The 23,121-nt window shown below is 45.1% G+C and overlaps 1 pseudogene; it reads left to right on the top strand.

The window, feature by feature from the left end:
- The first annotated feature begins 2,713 nt into the window (after nucleotides 1–2,713).
- On the top strand, nucleotides 2,714–5,810 carry LOC136454750 (transcription factor-like protein DPB; annotated as a pseudogene).
- The last annotated feature ends 17,311 nt before the right edge of the window (nucleotides 5,811–23,121 follow it).

Raw genomic sequence — 23,121 nt, 5'->3', positions numbered from 1 at the left:
AACCCTTTGTGCAGTTTGCTAGTGGTGCCCTCCTCAGAAGCTGGTGCTCTGAATTCTTTTACTTGGTTCTTAGGCTTGAACTAGTCATGGGCCATCCACTTGTGCACCGATGAGACATCATTAATGCCCACATACGATGGCCTTATCTTGATTAGGATTTTATTTCGAGCTTCCCATTTGGGCACGTCCTTGTCAACTTGTGCATCACCTGCTCCAGGGGCCACTTGTTCTTCATGTATCAGCTGTTCACGAGGCAATTGCTGTTCATGAGACACTTGTTGTTCATGTATCGACTGCGCTTATTGAGAAGGATGTTGTATCTCATCATGCCTTTGCTCGGTACGAGCTAGAGAAGGACGTGGCATGTCATCATGCCCATGCTCAGTACAAGGTGGAGAAGGATGTGGCATGTCATCATGCCCTTGCTCGGTATGAGGTGAAGTATCTAGCGTGTGGTGGTCATGGTCATGGGTCGGTGAGTATACCTCCCCGTCCTCGACGGGTCGCTCTAGAGGATGAACTTCAGTCGGAGTTGGTGAAGACTCGGTCAATACAATATCCCATCTGTGCCAGAGGATGAACTGGTTCATGACGTCTCCGAGTAACACGAGCCCCTCGGGAGTAGGGTGTTCTATCTTCCAAGTCATGAACTCGGGCTTCACGGTATGCACCTCGACCCGAGTGTAGTCCCGCGGGATGTCCCTATTGTGCCACGTGCCGCCCGGAGGATGTGCCACGCCCGTTGCCACCTCAATGATCATGTTTTGCCTGCCCATCGAAACCACCAATTTGCAACTGGTTGGCGCCCGTATGCGATCGATGGGGGTTTCAGTTGCATTGGATCCTTGACTGCTGGGAACATCCGGAGGGCTGCCAACTACTGCTAGTTCTCCGGGTGGCCCTATTAGTGTCTGTGGCTCCATCGTAGACAGTCCTTTCTCCACCAACATCTTTTCAAATAGAGCCTTCACTTGGCGCTTAAGATTAGACTCTCGGTCTCTGCCATGTTTCTTGTACATGTGCCTCTCCTCTACGAATCCGTGCTTCCAGGACATCCTCTTCCCTAGCCCCCTGGTGCGTCCTATGTGCTCGGGGTTTCCCAAGGCAACGGTAAGCTCGTCCCTCTCTCTGGAAGGGTTGAATGCGCCCTTCTCCTTGTCTTCAGCAAGTTTCAGTATCTTTGATACTACCTCTCCGGTCTCCGGCTTAGTAAACTGGAAGCTACTACCGGATGAATCCACACTCCTCGCGTATATCCACTGTTTGAGGCGTGGCTTCAACTTCGGCACTTTCGTATTCCCGACAGCTTTGACCTCTGCGTCCATCTTCCTAAAGACCTCTTGCTTGCCAGCGTAGCCACCGGGGCCTAGACGAGGGTAGTGTTGGTTCTTCTTCGCCTGCTCGCTGTTACGGGCACTGAGGGCTAATGATGCCTCTGAAGTCTTCTCAGCCACGAGCTCCTCCCATTGGCTAGGAGTTATGTTGCCATACTCGTGGAAAGGAGTTAACTTCTGTTGGATAAAGTTCTTGTTCAGATCCGACCGCCAACGTCGGAAGCTCTGCCCCATTATCTTAAAAGCATTTTCTTGTACCAACTCGTGCGTTCCCTCTGGAAACCTAAAGTTCTGCTTCAGCTTCTCCCATAGGTCTACCTTTTGGCTCATAGGTACAAGATTCCAGCCACGGATAGCTGGGTTCAACTTATCTCTAACTACAAACCCGATGTGATTACGGAATTTCGCCCTGTATGTATATGGCTCAAGGATTTGCCCGTCTGGCCCGACCTCCATTATCACATAGCATGCCTTGTCGTGATATTGGTTTGGCTTTCTAATCCCCCTCGTTTCATCTTTGGCTGGGCAGTCTTAGTCGTGGTTGTGTCTTGAGGTTGTGGAGCGGAGGCCTCATTGTGAGTATCTGTGGCTCCTTCCTCTGATCTCCTTTGCCCCGCTACGTATTGTCCGGCAAGACGAGCCGGAGGCCGACGTCGTCTTTTCAGAGGTTGAGTAGGGACGACCTGTGTATACGGCAGGTCAAAAGTAATGGAATGTATAGCATTAGCCAAATTTAATGGACCTGTGTATAGCATTAGCCAAATTTACAAGCTTGTAAGGCTTTATCCGTACCTCGTCGTTCGGATCAAAATCCTTGTCCAACTCGTCCTCCGTTGGCCTCCGTCTGGGTTCTAGTGGGAAAGGATCATCGGGACTTACATATCCCCCTGATGAGGTGTCGTCATCCTCATCCTCATCCTCATCATCATCATCACCCCCTTCTTCGCCTTGGGCATCCTCTTCGCCTTCTCTTCCCTGGGCTCCCCCCACTGGATCCTCATCATCGACAAGATCCTCCTGAGTAAGCATCACTTCTAGACTCTTTTCTAACTCGTTATCGAACTGCTTCTGAGTAAGCTGGTCATCTAGTTCTTGCTCTCCATGGGATGGCTGCTCATCATTCACGGGGCATCGGGATGCCCTCTTTGATGTTCGCGACATTTCGTGCCTTGTTCTAAGAGATGCAAGAAAAAAAGTAGTATAAGTAGTAGTACTAGTGGTAGAAGTAGTAGTACTAGTAGTACAAGTAGTAGTAGTAGTAGTAGTAGTAGTAGTAGTAGTAGTAGTAGTAGTAGTAGTAGTAGTAGTAGTAGTACTAGTACTACTACTAGATAAGATGAACTTTTTAAATGGTTCATAGCTTCATTTAAAAAGTTTAAATGGACATTTCGCCCAGGTTGGCTGAGCCATAGCTCCGCCAGTGCTTGCTAGACAAGATGAACTTTTTAAATGGTGGACTGAATGCAATGTATTGTCTATTTGAAGGATGCACCCATGTTAAGCTGTTATATTAGCCATATGACTTGTATTGTTCTACAATCCTATACTGCATAAATTGAACCTAACAATTAACAATGTACATTATATTTTTGCTAGCATTCATGTGGTTTGTCTTGTCTTACGATGTAGCTGTTTCTAGACAGGCTACACAGACTCTTGTGCAGACACAGTTAATTATTATAGTAAATAGGTTGAAAATTCATAGCAGGAGTTTCTACTTCTTAAGACTCTCTTTTGTATCCTTTCTTTTAGTTACTTATCTAAGCTTTTGGAGGCATTGTAAAACTGCAGCAAGAAGAAAAGGAGAGGCACACGGGCAGTGGGTCCTGATAAATGTAACCGAGGACTGCGCCAGTTTAGTATGAAAGGTGAGGCTATTTTTCCCCTTCCATGTTATACCTCTATGGCACTATATGACAGTTATCTTTGGAAAGTTAAGATAGGAGCATAGTGCAAATGTAAACATTTGGGCAGTTAAAGTATGCCATCTATGTTTCCATCACATCAGTGCATCCATTTCTTGATACATTTGAAGGCTACGTGTATAGTGAATGGTACAGTAAAGCAGTGAATGCAAAATATCATAGGTGACTTAATGCGTGTTTCATTTGTTCCTTTGCAGTTTGTGAGAAAGTTGAAAGTAAAGGGAGAACAACATATAATGAGGTCAGTGCCTTTTCATTATATTATCCCATTTATTCAGTGTATTCTAGATCAGATTGGCTTGCTTTTCTTCTGATAAAAAACCCTGCAAATTTGCATTGTTTCTTTTATTCCTTTGCATGTATTACGTCTATGCTCTACTTCGAAGATTTGATCCACTATTTGAAAGAGGAAGGAAGGTTGGATACACTGTAAAAGTAAACTGATATGTGCTTCTCCTGGGCATGATTTTATTTATTTAATCTGATATGTGCTTGGTCCTCACTGTATGTTAACATGCAGCAACAATATGATGAGAAAAATATACGACGAAGAGTTTATGACGCTTTAAATGTTCTGATGGCTATGGACATTATATCTAAAGATAAAAAGGAGATCCAGTGGAAGGGCTTGCCGCGGACTAGTATAAGTGATATTGAAGAATTGAAGGTTCTTGTCACTCTTAACAATGCATTTTGACATTGTATTTTCTTATGCTATTTTTATCCACTGCTTTATCCTTTTTTACAGAAGGAGCTTGTGGGACTGAAAGGTAGGGTTGAGAAGAAAAGTGCTTACTTACAGGAGCTACAAGACCAAGTAAGGATATGACATCAGTTTCCTCTTCCCACCTCTGCTTCATACAGTTGTAACTTGTATATATTATATATATGTCACAACCCTTAGAGCAAAAGAGCTGATGGTATTGTATACTTTGTTTCATTGTGGCTTTACCACAACTAAAGTCTCAGTGGAGAACAAATACATACTCTTGTGTGCCATCCGTTATTTTCAACTGTAAACTGATTGCACAAATATTTTCTTTATTGTTTACACAGAAGCATAGTTGCCTCTTATGCTGCATATTTAGTGTAACTCAGTGTCTTTATTAGCATATGTTCTCCACATCATCATATCAAGGTCCACCACTCTGGCTTCTGTGCTGGTTTAGATTTGTAGAACACATAAGTTAATTGTCATATACAATTGTCACATTCAGTAAGCTGTAGCAGGTTGGCTCCTGGACCAGCTAGTTTTTGCGAAACCAATTGCCCTTGTAATCTGCCAGAAAAACGGTGAAATTCCATACTCTAATTTTACTGAAAACCTGGTGTGCCATCATCATTCCTAACCTTGTTTGTCAGTTGTCACAGTATTGGTTCACAGAAAACAATTGCAATTATTATTTCTTTATATTTTATGCTTGCTATTTCTTACAACTAGTATTTCTTATTTTCTTATCGCCTACCCAATTTGTGATTTTCATATCCGTGGGCTGTTTTTTTGGCATATCAAGTATGTAGGTCTGCAAAACCTGATTCAATGAAATGAGCAATTATATGGTTCAGGAAACACACCTTCTGGTGGAGTGGCTTTGCCATTTATCCTAGTCCAGGTGAATATGTTTTCAGTTCTATGTTCTGTTTCCTTTTGTATATAATGGACCGAATGGAAGTGAACTCTGCTTCTGCGCATGGTTTAGAGTTAAATGCCGGATATTTATTCTTTTGCTTGCAGACCCGACCTCATGCAACTGTGGAAGTTGAAATATCAGAAGATATGCAGTTGGTGCATTTTGACTTCAATAGGTGAGACCGGGAATGATACTCTTTTTTTGTCAAATGTGGCTATTACTTTGATTGATCTTTAGCTTGAAAGTTTGCTGGTGGGAACGTCACATGTTCATATCTCATTTGTATGCTTGCTGTCAAGGGTTTGCAAATTGTGCAATGGGAGAACCATCATGTTCATTATTCTTAATGTGAATTATTTGCTTTAACTGTTGGCTATGTCTTAGAATAATTTTTGTGACATGCAGAATAGGCTCTAATTTTAACCAGAAGATTTTGCAAAACTAATTTTTAGGTTTGGCAATGATGCAACTTGTATCAATACAAATACCATTTGGTTCTCAGTGTAGAGTTGTTGCTACTTACGATTTTGTGTCTGTTTTGTATGAGAATGGTGTGCGGGTGCAAGTGCGCAACACTAGCTTAAACTGGACAAAGCACCCACCAGGATTCTGAATTAGAAAAGATAAACTTTGAACATCGTTTCAGTGATATCTTTGTGAATGAAATGTCTAAATAGAATTTGTGCATATGCTTCTTAGATTGACTTTGCTGTATTCTTTTCTAATTTGTATTCTGAAACTGCAGCACCCCATTTGAGCTGCATGATGACTCATATGTCCTAAAAGAAATGCGGTTCTGTGGAAGAGAACAACATGGCGGTGCTCAAGAGTCAACATCAAATGGAGGTGAGAGCTCAAGCATGTCAAATATTTATTGGCAACAAGTACAACATCCACTTCCAGGGAAAACGAAGAGGTAGGAAAATGGGGATGGGGGCGAGGATACTCACGTGGAGAAGGCGTCGGCGGTGGGCCAGAAGGTCCTCCTCTGGGCGGCATCGGCACGATGAAGATCCGACGAAGGAACCGACGAAGACTCGAGCTCCTGGCGCGCGACAAGGATCCGCGCCCTGCCACCACCGGACGTGTGCGAGGGAGGGGGCCGGCCGCCGGAGACGCGTCGGGAGCCTGCCTGTGCCTGCGGTCCTCGCCTCCTCGGTGCGGCGGGGTTCCTTCCTTCTTTGGTTCCTTCGTGCCACGGGCGAGGTGCGGATGTCATCGAGGTCGACGCTGAGGCTGAACCCGTAGCCGTGCCAGTGCGGGTAGCATCCCCGCCGCCGTGCGTTCGGCAGGAGCAGGGCGGGGAGATCGCCGGCGCCCTCGGTCCCGCCGGATGCAGGAGACGGTGTTGACGACGCTCCGGATCTGGCGAGCGGAGAGGGAGAGGGAGGGGGCCGGCCGCCGGAGACGCGTCAGGAGCCTGCCTGTGCCTGTGGTCCTCGCCTCCTCAGTGCGGCGGGGTTCCTTCCTTCCTCGGTTCCTTCGTGCCGTGGGCGAGCGCTCCTAAACCCTAGCCGCCGTCGAAGTTGGGCAGCTTGACGGCGTCCACAGGCAGATTTCGCCCAACACTTAGCGGGTGGCCACAACGACGGTCATTGATATACCTCAGAGCCACTATAGGGGCGGCTGAGGTTATAAGCCGCCCTTATAGTTGATTTTTTTTTTCAAAATTCTAAATCAAAATGAATTATTCAAATGTAAATAATAAATAATACAGTATAAAATTTTATAATTATATATATATATATATATATATATATATATTTACATATACAATAACTAAAACAACTACAACAGTTAAAAATTGCAAAATTGAACCTTTAAAAATGGGGAAAAAATTTAAATTTTAAAAAATTAAAATCAAAACTACTAAAATAATTTTGAGACACCAAATGATCTCAAATGAAAAATTAATAAACATCAAAGTTGTAGAGGTCATGAAGATCTACAACTTTTATTTTGGTCATCTTGTCATTTGACAAAATTTGAACCTTTCAAATTTGAAATTTTAAAAAATGATAAGTACGAACCAAAATTTGAGACCCAAAATTATTTCAACATAAAAAGTGATAAATACCAAAGTTGTTCAACTCATTAATATCTACAACTTTTATTTTAGTCATCTTGTCATTTGACAAAATTTGGACCTTTCAAATTTAAAATTTTGAAAACGACAAGTTCGAACCAAAATTTGAGACCCAAATTGATTTCAACATAAAAAGTGATGAATACCAAAGTTGTTCAACTCATGAATATCTACAACTTTTATTTTGGTTATTTCTTCATTTGATAAATTCTTAGCACACATTGTTCACTAATCTTACACATGTCTCATATAGTTTATAAAACCTTATGAGAGATGTGTCATATTTATGAACAATGTCATTACCACTTTGTCATATGAAGAAATGACCAATACAAAAGTTATAGATCTTGATGAGTTATTCAACTTTGGTATTTATCACTTTTTCAGCTGAAATCATTTGGGGTACCAAAATCTTGTCTGAAGTTATATTTTTTGAAATTCAAAATTTAAATTGCTCAAACTTTTCATATGTATATATTGACAAAATCAACAAAATAAATTGATAGAGAATGATTTTAGAAAATTTTAGGAAAAAAATCATCAGATTTGGAGTTAGCATGAGAAAGAAAAACTAGTTACAAAGTTGACCCATAGATTAAAAAAAGAAATCACACTATTCACTATGATCACGTAAGGATCATCTAGAACAGTGTGATTTCTCTTTTTAATCTGTGGGTAAACTTTGTTACTAGTTGTTCTTCCTCGTACTAACTCCAAATGTGATAGTTTTTTTCTTAAAAATTTATAAAATCATGCTTCAGCATTTAAGTTTGATCAAACTTGGATGTGACAATGTTTTACACATTTTAAAATTTGAAATTTGACAAGTTCAAACCAAATTTTAAAACCCTAAATGATTTCAGATGTAAAAGTGATGAATACAAAAGTTGTTCAACTCATCAAGATCTACAACTTTTATTTTGGTTATCTTATCATTTGACTAAATTTAAACCTTTCAAATTTTGAAATTTGAAAAAAGACAAGTTGAAACCATAATTTGGACCCCCAAATCATTTCAACTGAGAAAGTAATGAATACCAAAGTTGAATAACTCATGAAGATCTACAACTTTTATTTTGGTAATTTCATAATTTGATAAATTCTTAGTACACATTGTTCACACAAACATACGTGAATGTAGTCTCAAACACACACACATAAATGTAGTTTCAAACACACATACATAAATGTAGTCTCACATACATGAATGTAGTCTTACACACACATACATAAATGTAGTCTCACACACACATACATAAATGTAGTCTCACACACACATACATGAATGTAGTCTTACGAACACTGACACACTTACATAAACTAGCTTTGCATATGAAGTTCTCCCGCCAGAACGCATCGTACATCGGCTCCCCATACCTCCATAGCCTCTCCATTTCTTGCATCAGAGGCTCCAAAAACACGTCTATATCAATGCCTAGTTGTTTGGGGCCAGAGATAAGAATGGTGAGGAGAAGGTACTTCCTCTTCTGACACAAATACGTTGGGAGGTTGTACATGGTCAAGATGACTGGTCATGTGCTGTGGTCGGTCATCCTCTCATTGAAGGGATTCATTCCATCGGTGCTCAAGTTGAACCGTACATTCCGTGGGTCATCACTGAATTCTGCTTTGTACTTAGCATCGAACGCTTGCATGCAAACTCCATTCCAATTTCATAGTAGAGGATAATTAATTAATGGCCTATTTATCCATAACTAATTAAAAACACACATTATAGAAAGGAATCAAAATAAATATTAAATGATAATTAGTAGCCATGGTAGAGGATATTTTACACATTAGCAACAATTAAAATCTTACACATTCACCTACATGCAAACCCTAGTCACATAAAGAAAAAAATTGAAAAAGAAAAAAAAAACAAAATCCTAGATCTAGATCTAGATATAGGGTTTCATGACACATGCACCAAACTTCACTAATACTACACTAAAATCAACAAAGATGTACTAACAAAGGGTGCAATTTTACTTCCCTACCTAATTTACCCTAGTATAGTGAAAATTAGGGTCCAATTTCACTCATAACTAGCTCAAGCTCCATGGAAGAGAGAGAAAACCAAAAATCAAATTACTCACTAACCAACGAATTAAACTTCAAATAAAGAGTTGGAGAAGCATTTTCTTACCTTTTAGAGCCTCTCCACCAAAGAATTTGAGATCAAAACCTCCCCCTTAGTAGAGCAATTTTTAGGAGAAGCCTAAGGCCTCCCAACCTTTTTTGTGTAGAAGAAGGAGTGGCTGCTATTTATTCGTGCGCCATCAGTAGGGGCGGCTGGTGATTCAGCCGCCCCTACAGTCGAACAATAAGGGCAGCTGGTGGAAGCCACCCCTACAAATGGGCACTGCAGGGGTGGCTGGTGATAGAGCCGCCCCTACAGATCAGCTTCAACTGTAGGGGCAGCTCAGGTTACCAGCCACCCCTACAGTGCCATCTGTAGGGGCGGCTGAGCTGCTGGGGTCCGAGGACGTCCACTGTAGGGGCGCCCCCAACCCCAGCCGCCCCTACAGTAAAAATGCTTCTGTTCCTAGTGTAAGAATCTGGCGTAGTGAATATTGCGGTGGAAGAACATCTCCAAATAAGCTAGGGGTCGCACTTGTATAAAGGGTGAAAGGGCTACTGGCCATTGGAAAAAATGACACATGCAAACTTCACCGGATGATCCGTTGTCCACCATTATTGATACCGAATCATATGGCTACTGATCTGGTCGATTTCAACAATGACTAGTTGGGAATATACCATAGTATTCCTCGAAATATGGTATGTCGATGTATCATACAGTCATACCCGAACATATGGTGCAGCATAGAGTCGTTTGATCAAATGGGGAGTTAGGAAGTCCCCACCAGATCAGAAAGTGCACACGACTAACATGTCCAATTTGTCACTATGTCAAGTTGGACTTCACTGGATGATCTGTCAGGAGTCACAGAGGCACAGAGGATCATATGGCACGCATCATTGAGCTGGTCACTTACGCCAAGGATTGGGCCTTAGTGTTTGATCTATTTGGTGCCACGCAGGCACACCGGATCATACGGTGACCACTCAAGATCTCTTTCTTTTTTTTAAAAATGGTTTTACAAGTCTATAGGGTTCCATAATTACTTATTCTCAATATCACAGTTTCTTAATACTATGATTATTTTTGTGATAGTGCATAATTACTTTTTTCATTAAGAGAAAAAGAATTACACGATGTGCATACGAGAAAGCCCTCGTAGCACAGATTACAAACCATTAAGCCAGTAGTAAGCGACCCGGAGCAAACCAAAGCAACTAGAAAAAGAAAAAGACAGAGCAGTGATGGGGAAGAACCCACAACCCTAAAACCCTACTAACCTAAACCTATAAGAGGAAATAAATCAATGCAAATGTTGTCTACATAGAAGACATAGCCGCGATGGCAAAGCATCCACCTAGAGAAGGCGAGACGAACAAACAACAACAAGAGCGGCAAAGCATCCGCCCGAGAAGACTAAAGCGACCTTGACGGCAAAGCATATCCAATGCGAGATGCTAATGTGCATATGACAACAAAGTATCTGCCAGAGGGGACCAAAGCGACATCAAGACAAAGCATCTGCCAGAGAAACCAATAGGGCCAAGCATCCGCCGGGGAAGAAGGCGGCAAAGCATCTACCTTGAGATCCAAACGACGGTGGCTAAGCCAAGCACTCTAGTAGGATAGACTACTGCGAAGAGTACGAGGCATACACAAGTACGACAAAGGAGCAGAACCAGCGAGATGAACAATAGATCGAGTAGAGGCACTGTGGCAGGTGCACAACAACGATGCCTTTAAGAAAGGAGAGTGATATTCATGGACGCCACCATCATTGGATGAAGCTGCAAGCATGAATGATTGTCAGCCCATGACCGACGCCAACAAGCGGATGACGGAATGGAATCTTTGATGATGCCTCCAAAGAGATAAATGATGCAGGCTGCGACATTGCCGCTGGCCCAGAGCTAAGGTCGGGAAGGGGTTCCACCCGGATTCCAAGCGTCCACAAAATGCAGAGCCCTCAACATCTGCATGCTACCACCGTAGCCACCACGAAACCACCACCAAGCACTGAAGTCGGCAGCCATGGGCGAAGCACGATGCATGCTATGGCCTCCGCACCCTAGCGCCACGGCGATTTTTTTTATTTTTAACACTTTTTGTAAATTAATTTTAAATCTAATACTGTTTTTTTTAAACTAACACTTTTGGCCACGTCTATTGCCATGGCGCGTCGAAAAGCCTGTGCCGCGCCATGCATGGTGGCGCGGCAGGTGGATGACGTGGTGACGACTGGAAATGCTGACGGGTGACGTGGCAGGGCTTACTGCGCCACCGATCTTAGCGCGGTAGTACCGCACCATCCATCACGACGCGTCACTCCCGGTATATATATCGCCCGTGAGCCGTGCTCCCTCTGTCTGCCTGACCGCACACGCCTGCCGCCGCCTGACCGCTCCCGCTCGCCTGGCCGCCTGCCGCATGCACGCCCGCGCCCGCTCGCCTACCTGCACGCACACCCACGCCCGCCTGCCTACCTACACGCGGCCGCCGCGCCCGCTCACGCTTGTCGGCTGCCGCACCCGGTAGCTCGCCTCATGCCTGCCCGCCCGCCTTAACTAATTATTTAGTTAGAAGTATGTTTACCATGTCTATTTTTGTTGCTATAAGTGTTTGTTATATTATTTGAGTTGCAATGCAAATGATTATATTTTTAATTAATTTGTGTTGTTTCGACTGATGTTTAATTTGAACCGTTTTATAGATGGAAGACATGTTTCGAGAGCAGTTGTGGCGAAAACGGGATTGTCCTAGAGAATTGTACCTCGACGAGTCTAGCAAAGATGCCCCCATCCCTCCTGACCTCCTCGTCCTTAACTATGACTGTGGTAGTCTGGCCGACGTGTTTCAATCGAGACATTCAGACACAGCGGCTCGTTGCTTCTACACATGCAGTCGTTTTAATATAAATAATTGTTTTCGTATGTTTTTTTCTTCATTTGTATTGCTAGGTTATTAATATTTTATTGGAATTTTGTTGTGTAGGCCCATGAGAGGTGCTTTTTCTTTTAGTGGATCGACGGTGCAGACAAGTTTGACCCCAGGTACCTCCTTTTCGACGATTGGTGGAGAGGGTGACATCCAAGAGAGCACTTTAAGCGGTGGGTTCCACCTCCCCCTAACCCCCTTCCAATGGCCGCTAAGGAGAAGCACTTAGCCATAGTTAGACAACTCGAGGAACCTCCTATGCATGATTGCAGAGATCGAGCTGTGATAAACCCTGAGAATACGTTGGAGTTTGTGTGTCCAAACAAGCATGAAGTAAGTGCAAAGTGTATGTGTTGAAATGTTGAGCTATATGTGTTAATGTACTAATGTCACCTTATTTAGGTGTTTTCAATGGCGAAGTGTCATTTCAAGGAGTGGCTGTATGGTCCTAAGAACCAATGGCCGGAAAAACCGCCAAAGGCAAAGCAAAAGAAGAAAGAATGGTTAATGTACAAAGCATCTCCAATCAAGTGCGAATGTGGTGTTAAATCCAACTATGGTCTAGTCCCTTCAGAGCTTGGAATAGGCCATTATTGCGGCCATATGGTTGACTATGACGAGGTTGGTTATTTTTGTGGTAAACATGAAATTGTATGTTATTTCTTTTGTGAAGACATATATGATATAATTTTTCATTTGAATAGAGCACTAGGAAATGCAGGTGGAAATGTTATGATGGTCAAGCTAAGTTCTTGGATGAACTAAAGGGGAAGCAAGTAATTGCACAGAAGAGGGGATATAGACCTGACTACGTCAACCTATTCGTTAAACATCACAAAGACAAGATGCGTGAGTTTGCTAGACAGCGCGGTATTTGTAACCCGATTGATGTTGGGCTTGACAAATGGGGATTGGAGAGATGGATGACATTAGAGGAGTAGAGGGCAAGGAAGGAGGCAAGGGAGGAGACAAGAGTACAGATATAGGTCTTGAACGAGCATGTTATTGTATTATGTGCCAGTGAGTGCTTGAAAGCCTTTTTTCGTTGCCTTATTGCATTTTATACATGATTGCATTTTAATCGCGTTGCTAACTGATTGCATTTTATATATGAAGGGATTGGACGCAGCGAGGACCATGATGGAGAGGTGGCTCATGCAAGGTATGAGGAAAAGAAGTTAGATGAGCACAGAACATGAGCTGGTCGCACCATTCAATCACCGATTATGTTGTCTGATGAGGGGTACGAGGATGAGAACAGCACTGCCAGACTTAGCGAGCTCATCGCTCTAGCAGAGGCAGGCTTGCAGGCGGAGGAGGATGACAATGCATTCTTCACTCAGGCCGTAGAGACCACAGATGAAGCTGAGGCCACTTACTATAGGTGAAAGACAAATTAGGGCAATGTAGGTGACCCTAGCACAACAATAGGGTTGTGGTAGAGGATTGGTACTCGGACGACGAGTTGCTTACTTAGGGCTCGTTTGGCATGGCTGTCACCGGCTCTGGCTCCACTACTATAGCACGGAGCCGGAGAAGCTCAAAATCATGGCTTCTCTGGCTCCTCCTCTCCCTAGTTCATTTTCTGCCTCGATTTCTGAAACGGCTCCTACTATAGTGTCGCTATAGTGCTGCTACAATGTCGTAAGATGAGGAGCCGGAGCCCCCAGAAGCTACGCCAAAGAGGGCCTTAGTATGTTTCTGACTAAGGGTTTTTGAATTGCGCCGCGTATCAGAACTTTCATTGTGTTGTCTTGCTTTCCATTTGAACTATTGATGTATTGTACCCATGTATCATGTACTCGGATTACCCATGGTCGATCTTAAGTGATCCCATCCATTTGTCACCCTCCGACCTATGCGTTGAGAATTTCCAAAACAAACAAAATCGACACGCCAACCCTAAGCCCAGGTTTTGTCTATGTCCAGGTTCTATCGCGCCAAAGCCCACGACGTGGCACTAACGCGCCAAGACCCACGACGTGGCAGGACCTGGACACAGACAGAAGCTGACCAGCCTCAATTCCAGCTGATCAGGAGCTGTTGTCGGTGCTGTAAACAAGTACAAGTGCTGCCACGACCGTGCGCAAGTTGAAACAAATATGAAGCAAATAAATGGAGTCCGTGCGCAAGTTGACAAGTTGCCACATAACATTTTCATTGGTTCATGAGTCTACAAGTTTCGAACGACAATATTTATTCGACATAACCAACTAAGTCCTAGGAGTGTAAGGAACCCTCGAACGCCTTTTGGAAACCTCGTCGTCGTACTCCTCCTCATGAAGGGGTACATCTAGTGTGGCGTGGGAGGAGCCATCCTATTACAAATTGATAAACAAAGGGTTAGAGTATTCAAATTAACAATATTCAAATTAACATTATATAGCATTACAAAATTTGAACTACATGTTATGCAATATGAACACAATATGAACGCACATGCTGCCCTTGTCTTCTATACCTGCTAGCCTTGTGACTAGATTCTTTTCAAACGGAGCAAAGATTCCTGCCACGAGTCTCGTTGAAGTCTCCCCCTCCGTACATGTCTTCGCCGTACCCTCTCATAGCGTCCATGTCCCTCTTGAGTCACTTCTTCTTTCTCCTACCCTTCCCTACCTTCATTAGATTTGGATGCGGCACATAGTCATAACCATTATAAGGTGGCCACTGTGTCGGGTCAAGGTATGGCTCGAAGCTCGTCTCCCAAATACTAACGGTGTTCGAACGGAGATACAAGGGTGACATATATGGTAGATCCTCATAGTTGTATCCACGAACCCTGTAGGCCGTGATCATATGAGAGCAAGGGGCATGCATGATCTGAGGGACGTTGCAACTGCACTCTACCTTTTCAAGATCAACTCAGTAGTTTCGTTCACCATAACGTTCGCCGTCCAAGCTTGTGCCACCCTTGCCTCGTACACTAAAGATATGGTGGCAGGGTCCATATGGCTCGGTGGTGTGCTACTTGGCCAATTCCTCGGCCTCCTTCAAATGTTCAGCTCCAGCCTTTCCAAAACGCCCCTGCTCAGCTATATTCCTCTACGCAAGTTTCCACCTCTTAACAAAATATTTGTTGCACTTATGAAAGGAGAACTCAATAATTCTAGACACAGGCAACAATCGAACTCCGGTGAATACACGGTTGAAGGACTCCGAGGAGTTAGTGGTCATGATGCCATACCTAAAAGCCCCCTCGTCATATGCTAATGCCCACTGAGCCTTCTATTCCATTTGCACCTCTAATCAGGCCTTTCCCGCTTCATTTACCATCTTGTCTAGTTCTCTCTTTGTCTCCTTAAACTGGTGCTCTATACGTACACAACATAGAGCCTGTACCTTGTCACGTACCTCCTGCTTCTTCTAACGCCACCAAAAATTAGCGGCAAAGTGTCTCATGCACCATCTATGCACTAGAGGCGGAAACCCATCTATATGCTCAGCTGCATCATTAAGAAGCCCTGGGTGATGGTCCGAGATCAAACATATAGTGCGAGATGGGCCAAGCACTTGTACACATAGAAGCCACATGAACCATGACCACGATTCATTGTTCTCTCCCTCTGCCAAAGCAAAACCCATGGGTACTATCTAGTCCTTAGGAGCAACAACAGTAGCCATCATCAAGGTGCCCCTGTACTTTCCTATCAGGAAAGTGCCATCAACAAGTATGACTGGCTGACAAAACTAGAATATATGTTCCGTTTGCGCAAATGACCAGAACACACGATAGAGGACATGCCTCAATGGGTCTCGAAAACACATCCCTCTGGTGTCCACAAACCATTTCAAGCCAGGGTTGTAGTAATGCATTGCACATAAGATGCAGGGCACCTTGTTGTACGCTTCCTCCCAACTACCCCATCGAATTGCCTAGGCAATTTGCTTAGCACGCCAAGCCTTTTCGTACTTCACATCGTACTTAACGAATCTAGATATGGACTATTGCAAAGAAGACACCGAAATGTCATTATTGTCATCAACGAGCCCCAATATATGACGGGCAAGGTAACGTGCAGTGAGGTGCTGATGATTTTCCTTCGCCCTATTTGTTAGGCAAGTGTGGGGTTCAACAACTTTACTTATCCTCCACTTGCCATCACTCAGTCTCTTTCATGCATTTAACCTCCACATACAACCGTTTTTGCATATCACGTGGTATCTCAACTCCTGGTCTGAATGAGTGACAGTGTATGGCCTATGGTGATACACAACATAGTCCTGAAGGAAGAGCTTCATCTTTGACATTGTATTGAATATCATCCCCTTCCTAAGGGTTTCTTTCTCATGGTCATATAATGATTTCCTACACATCTGGAGACCGGTGTCACAAACTGCCATATCCATCATGCTGACATCCCTATAGTTCGAAACACCCCTGAAAGGTACGTTCATCGACCTTAGTTGCTCAAGCTCAGTCGCTGTGTAAGGTGGTGGTGGAACATACTGCTGCGCTTCGCTAATTCTGGCCCATGAATCATAGGGGGTATCATCTGCTACCAAATCTATGACTAGTCTACCCTAAGCCTGGATACCATGCAAAATCTTAGTTGGTACTGGTAATGGCATAGTATGAACCAGTACTGGCATGGCATCAACCGGTGTTGGCATAGCATGTGTACCTCCTTGGTCATCATCAGAATCATGGCTAACTACATCACCGATCCTGTTCTCCTCCTCCTGCTCCTCCTCTTCCCTTTCGAACTCGTTCACATCGAAGTCATTGCTTATACAACCTACTATAGTTGAATGAAACTGCTCCTACGTCAACTTACCGTCCAAATCCATGTCACCCTGAGTTGCTTCCCCTTTGACCCCTAATTCTTGTTCATTGCCTCCAACACCATCAATGGACGAGCCGTTCTGGACACCTTGCATCCTGTACCCATTCTCCACCACCACCTCAGCCATGGGCATATTGGAACATTGGAGCACCCTAGTGTAGCGGGACTAGTGAGCAGGGGCACGCAAGGGCATGAGGACATAGTGTGCCCTAGTCTTCCTAGTATCAAACCTCTCCTTCAGTGTGAAATCACAGCCAAACTTTGCATTCAAACAGACACAAAGGTCGTTGAAACTAGGTGATTCATCAAACCATTTCAATTCTTCTTCCATATCCTCAAACAAACCATTTTCTCTCCTAACACTTCCTCCGTAAAAATTCTAACACAACAATCCATCTGCAAAAGCATTTCAAGAAACTTCATCAAGTCGTCGAAATCGTCGTACGTAATGTCCATAGTAATATTAATACCTTTTCTAACTATAACTATACTAACTAATCTAATATTAACATCTATACGGCTAACTACAACAACTAATTAGACTAAATACAATGTATAACTAGACTCACTAATTGTACTAACTAAACTACCTAACTTTACTATCTATACTAACTCACTATATTACCTATACTAACTAAATACTAACTATACTTTACTAATTATCCTAACTTTATTTATTTTACTAACTTACTATACTAACAATATCGATTCAATCAATAAATACACTAAGGGAGTACCTCACGGCGGTGGCGTGCTAGACCGGGCCGGGAGGCGTGGGCGCAGGCCTTGGTGGGTGCGGTGGACAGCCCGCTACGTGGCCGAAGGGGGTGGCTCATCGTCGTGCGAGCGCGGTGGGCGCAGCGAGTGACCGACGGCCATGGCGCGGCTGGCGTGCTCGGCGGCGGGCAGGCTCGGGCGTGGCGGGCAGGCGTGGTGGCGGGCACGGCGGCTAGGTGCGGGCGTGTGCGGGTAGGCGTGTGTTCTGCTCGAGCAGGTGGGACTGGGCCGTGACGCTTTTATTCAGCTCCATCCAACCCCAAAGTCATGGAGCTTGATGAGGATCCAGCAACAGAGCCCGACCCTCTGGCCAACTAGAGGATGCCTTACCTCGACTACCCACCTCCGTGAGGCGCTGCCAATGGACAAAATGGAGGCTTGGTGGCTCATGCGTCGCGCCAAGTCCTTTGTCGTTATTGAGGGCGAGCTCTACAGGCAAAGCCACACCGAGATCCTACAGTGCAAGAGGAATGCAGTGATGTTTTGCCGAGGTATCGGAGAGTCGCCACTCCCCACTAGTCCTCGTTAGAGCACCCGCGCAAGGGTGTAGCTCCCCCTTGATCCACGCTAGGACCAACTGCTCTCTATGGGTTGATTCTTTGACACTCCATTGCGGTGAATCACCCACAACTGCTCACAACTTGAGTTGGGTCATCCACAAGCTCCGCCGGATGATCACCAAGCTCACACCACCAAGCCGTCTAGGTGATGGCGATCACCAAGAGTAACAAGCACGAACTCTCACTTGACCACGACAAGCCTAATGAGAAGGGTGGATGCACACTTTGCTACTCTTACTTTCACTAATGAGGGCTCTCTTTGGGATTCTCAAATCTCAATCACCTCACTAGGACCTTGCTCTTCTTAACACTCTCAAAGGTGTTTCTCAACTGTTGGAATGAGCAAAAGTACCCACACATGAATAAAGGAAGTATTTATAACCATGGCTGAAAAACAAACCGTTATATGCCTCTGCGGGGTGACCAGACGCTCCGGTCAGTTCTCCCCAAACTCTAGTGTTTAAATTGTGACTGGACGCATCCAGTTGTGATTTTCCCTCTCTAGAACCTTACTGGAGTTGACCGAACGCTAGGACTCAGTGTTCGGTCACTTCACCTCTCAGCGTCTGGTCGCACTAGATGATTTCACCTTGATCAAATGAACTGACTGGACTCTATGCCAGCGTCTAGTCACCCCGGAGCCAGCATCCGGTCAGTATTTGACCCTCCATTCACTTTCAACTCTCGATCATATGTGAATGAAGTTTGCTCCAATGGATCTACGGGCTTTTTAGGAGCTACCTAGTGCTAGATTTAACAAGTGTGCACCACACCTAACTCACTAGACTCACCTAGGTCAAGCTACCCATCCATACCCCCCTTAATAGTATGACCAAAGGAAAAAACAAAGTCCTAAACTACTCTAAGTGTCTCTTCAACTCTAATCGACACTTAGAACTAGTCCATCCTTAACCTTGTCATCCATCCTTTGAAAATCGAAATGTTCTCCATCTTAGGGGCATGACCACCATAATAGCCCAATCGATCTCCATTACCGTGACCTAACTTAATTGCCTCTACAAAACACACATTAGTCACAGTAATCACGTATTGTCATTAATCACCGAAACCCAACTAGAGGCCTAGATGCTTTCAATCTCCCCCTTTTTGGTGATTGATGACAATACCTCCTCGAGTATTTACAAGAGTTGAGGTTTTTAACATGCTTGGATCACATAAGCTTTTGTCAATAAGAACAAAAGAGTTAGGCAAGCATATATGACCCAAGCCAACATAATGTACTCCAAAGGTATGAAATAAGCATGAGTACAAGTAATAAAGCTCATTTGCATTGGAGTTAAACGCAGAAGCAAAGCAAATGAGCATAACACAAGTGATATGACATATACAAGATTCAAAGTAGAGAGCACACATGTCAAATATCACGATCACGTAGATATCACTATCACATAAATATAGTTTGATGCATAAAAGTAAACACACGAATGCATAATAGTGTATCACACATAAAAACCAAATAGAATACTAAGCTCCCCTAAGTCGCTCCCCCTAAGTCTAACATACTCGATCCCTCTCCCCCTTTGGTGTCAAATACCAAAACCTAAGGGTCGGTCGGTGGGGCTACAACGGACGAGTCGGGTGCTGAGGTACGAGGAGTGAGCTGAAACTATGTGCCATCATCATCTGATCTAGAGCTCTGAGCAGTCTGACCCTCTATAGCTGGAAGCAATGCTGAAGCGGTCTGGGTCGGATCTATAACTGGCGCTACCTGCTCTGATGATGCAACAGATGAAGGGAGCGTCTCTATAGTCCTGATAATAGGTGCAACTATGGAAGGACCTAGGACATGTAGCTCTGGCGGAGTAGGCTGCTCTGTCAACTCACTAAATGAAGCACCAAGGCTCATGGAAACTGGGGTGAGCACTGACGAACTCTGAGGTGTAGTAAAGCCCGTATGAAGAGGAGTGAATTGCAGGGCTAGCACTGACGAAGCAAACCACTAGGACACCTGCTCTGTAGGTGAAGGAAACTGTGGCGCTGGTGGTCCCTGACTCTGAAGCCCACTGGGCTGTAAATTTGGAGTCATAGAAGTGGTGGCAGGCTGACCAAGCTGGGGTGAAGGTTGTGGCGGTGGAGCGCCAATAGCTATCACAACATGCTGCATAAACTCAAGTAGCTACTGCTGCATGAGAAGCTGCTACTGATGCATGGCCTGCTGCTGCTAGATCACCTACTACTATCGCTAGAACTCATCCTACCTAGTCTAGAACTATGCAAAAGTAGCAACGGTCTCCTGAGCCTAGCGAGCCTGATCCTGCCTCATCCGCTCAAGTATAGCAAGTAGAGCGGGGTCTGTCTGTGGTGTAGGTGGAGCTGAACTAGAGCTACCGGCCTCATGGTCATGTCGTTGTGGAGGCATCTAAGGGATATTGCAGTAGTCCTCATCTGAGCTGTCACTGGGGTCACTCTCGACCATCCTCTCCTGCTGAGCATCTAACTGCTCCTCCTCAGTAGCTGCTATGGCCCTGATAGTCTCATCCTACTAGGCTGCAATCTCTGGCACCTCTAGATGTTGGCTTGGCTGGCTGGGTGTCCTCACTACACTATGTCGGATCATCTGAGTTATGTTGTATGTAGGGAACTCTATAGTAGCACCACTATATTTTGCCAGCATCTCAGGTGGCCTCACAATAACTACCCTATGGATCAAGAATGTAATCTAGTGAGCATATGGCAGCTGCCTATGACCCTGAACCCCTCTGCAATAGTATCCTCTATCTCTGATAGAAGGAGATCCCACATGTCAAACACTATTTGCTGCATCAGAGAGTTCAGTAGCCATAGCTGTATGCGAGTCAAGCCCTCACGATACCCCATCCTCGAAAGCAGTGTCCTCCTCATAATAGCATCAAGCACTCTAGCAGTAGTTGTGAGATCACTAGGTGTCCTGCTTGACCCCTCACCAAAAGGCTCTATGAAGCAATGATAGACTAGATCTATAGGAGGCACAAGACCGCTGTGAGGGAGTCTGGGAGGCGCTGTCTATCCGTAGCAAACCTCATGAAGCCGGATGGGCTGCTCCTAAAGCCTGAGTATCTCTCTAACCCTAGAGCTCATCAGCCTGTAATCTCTGCCTCTAAAAGCAAAGTGAATGAATCTGTGCTGCGGGTCAACCCAGAGTGTAGCATAGAACTGACGGACCCAAGATGGAACATCTAAGCCTATACATCCAAGTAAATCTATTAGCCCTGATAGGTAAGCTAAGTAAGGGTGAATATGCTCTCCAGCTGCTGCTACAATGGACTCAATGTTGCACACCCTCTAAGATCTGAATATAGCCCCACTGTTAAGATATGCATTATAAAAAATTTCCTGCAGTGGTGTGTAGAAGCCCTCTAAAGCTCGGTCATCCCTCCTCGACAGGAACCACTGCTCAAAGTCCACAAATATGAGTTGCTGCACCTACTTGGCTATGGCGGCCCTCAAATATAGATGAGTCACTGGAGGCGGACCCTGTGGTCTAGGCAGTGGACAAGAACCCCTCTGCTGTGTCTTTGACCTCGGTGTGACTGGAGCACGGGTACGACCAGAGTGGTGGAGCTGTGGCTGAGGTGCCTGCTCTATCTCCTCGACATACTCTCCCTCCTAAGTCTGCTCTGCTAGCTATGGCTGCTGCTGTGACTCCCCCTAAGACTGACTCTCATCAATAGCCACACGCCATCCTCCAACCATGATAGTCCTAGCTAGACCACCATGACGGTGCTCAACCTGCTCAAGTGCAGCCCTCATAAATGGAGAAAGTTGATCTACAATAACAACACCACTCTGAGTACCTCCCCTCTCTGCACGCTCTGCGGCCTCAGCAACTGCGGTTGCTCTCTCTGTATCTGCATTAGGGTACTTGCGCTTCTTCGTCGCTAACTTCTTCATCGCCTTGCCTTTTGCATCTATAGGCTGGCAAGGTGGGGGCCTTGGATCCTCATCACCAGGACCACCTTCGACATTCTTAACACGAGCCATCTGATGGATCTGAAAAGAATAACTGCCGCTAACAAAGATCAACTATCAACTGTCACTTCCGAGGCTTGGCCTCGATCCGTACTCATGAGCTTGACCCCGAGTTGACTATCAACTGCCACTAAGACCTTAGAAACACCGACTCGCTATACATTAGAACATATTGAATTTATAAATAATTACAACATATCTAGAGATACGAACCCTAAGAAGCAAGCAATAGGTACAGAATTGAAACGAGGGCTTGCAACCTGACAAACCGGTGAATTGACGAGAAAAGGAATGACACATGGGGAACCACTAGGAATCCTAGGGTTAGGGTACGTTGGTCAGCGTGGATCGGCTGTGGAGAACCAATGTGGGCACTGGAGCAATGCTGCATGACGTGGAGGATAGCTAGGGTTCTGGTGAGTCTGGTGGCGGCGCTGGCGCGTGGATGGCGGAGCAGAGTGGAGCTAGGGCATGACATGAAAGTGCTGCTAGTGGCGTGGGCTCGGTGCGAGCAAGCTACAGTAGTGTGGCACGCGGAGCATACGGCAACGAGCAGGCTCGAGAAGGCGCGGTGCAGCGCGGTGGCACGTGGGCGTGAACGGGGCATGGCAGCGCGGCGGCATGGCTACGGGCAGGCAGTGGTGCAACACGATGGTGTGGGAGGCGGCGTAGCGAGCGGCGGCACTGACGTGGATTCAGTGGCTAGGGTTTGGGCGATGGAGGCACGGCGGCAATGACGAAGAAGTCCTGAAATCGCATGATATTTACTGACCGGACGCTCCAGTGGCAGCGACCGGACACTACCACCCAGCGTCCGATTGATTCCAGAGAGGTCCAAAACCCCTGGAATCATGACCGGACATGTTCGGTGAAGACCGACCAGACGTAGCCAGAGTCCGTTGTAAGCAGTCTCCTTCATCTTCGATCGACCAAACACTGAACCACCATCTGACCGGACACTGAATAGCAGAGTCTGGTCACTCCATCGTAGCATGTTCACCTCCTATGAACTGACTGGATGTTGGACTTCAGAGT

Source organism: Miscanthus floridulus, chromosome 5, assembly GCF_019320115.1.
Source record: "Miscanthus floridulus cultivar M001 chromosome 5, ASM1932011v1, whole genome shotgun sequence".
Taxonomy (NCBI): domain Eukaryota; kingdom Viridiplantae; phylum Streptophyta; class Magnoliopsida; order Poales; family Poaceae; genus Miscanthus; species Miscanthus floridulus.
The sequence above is the reverse complement of the archived record's forward strand: the minus strand, read 5'-3'. Positions and strand labels throughout refer to the sequence as shown.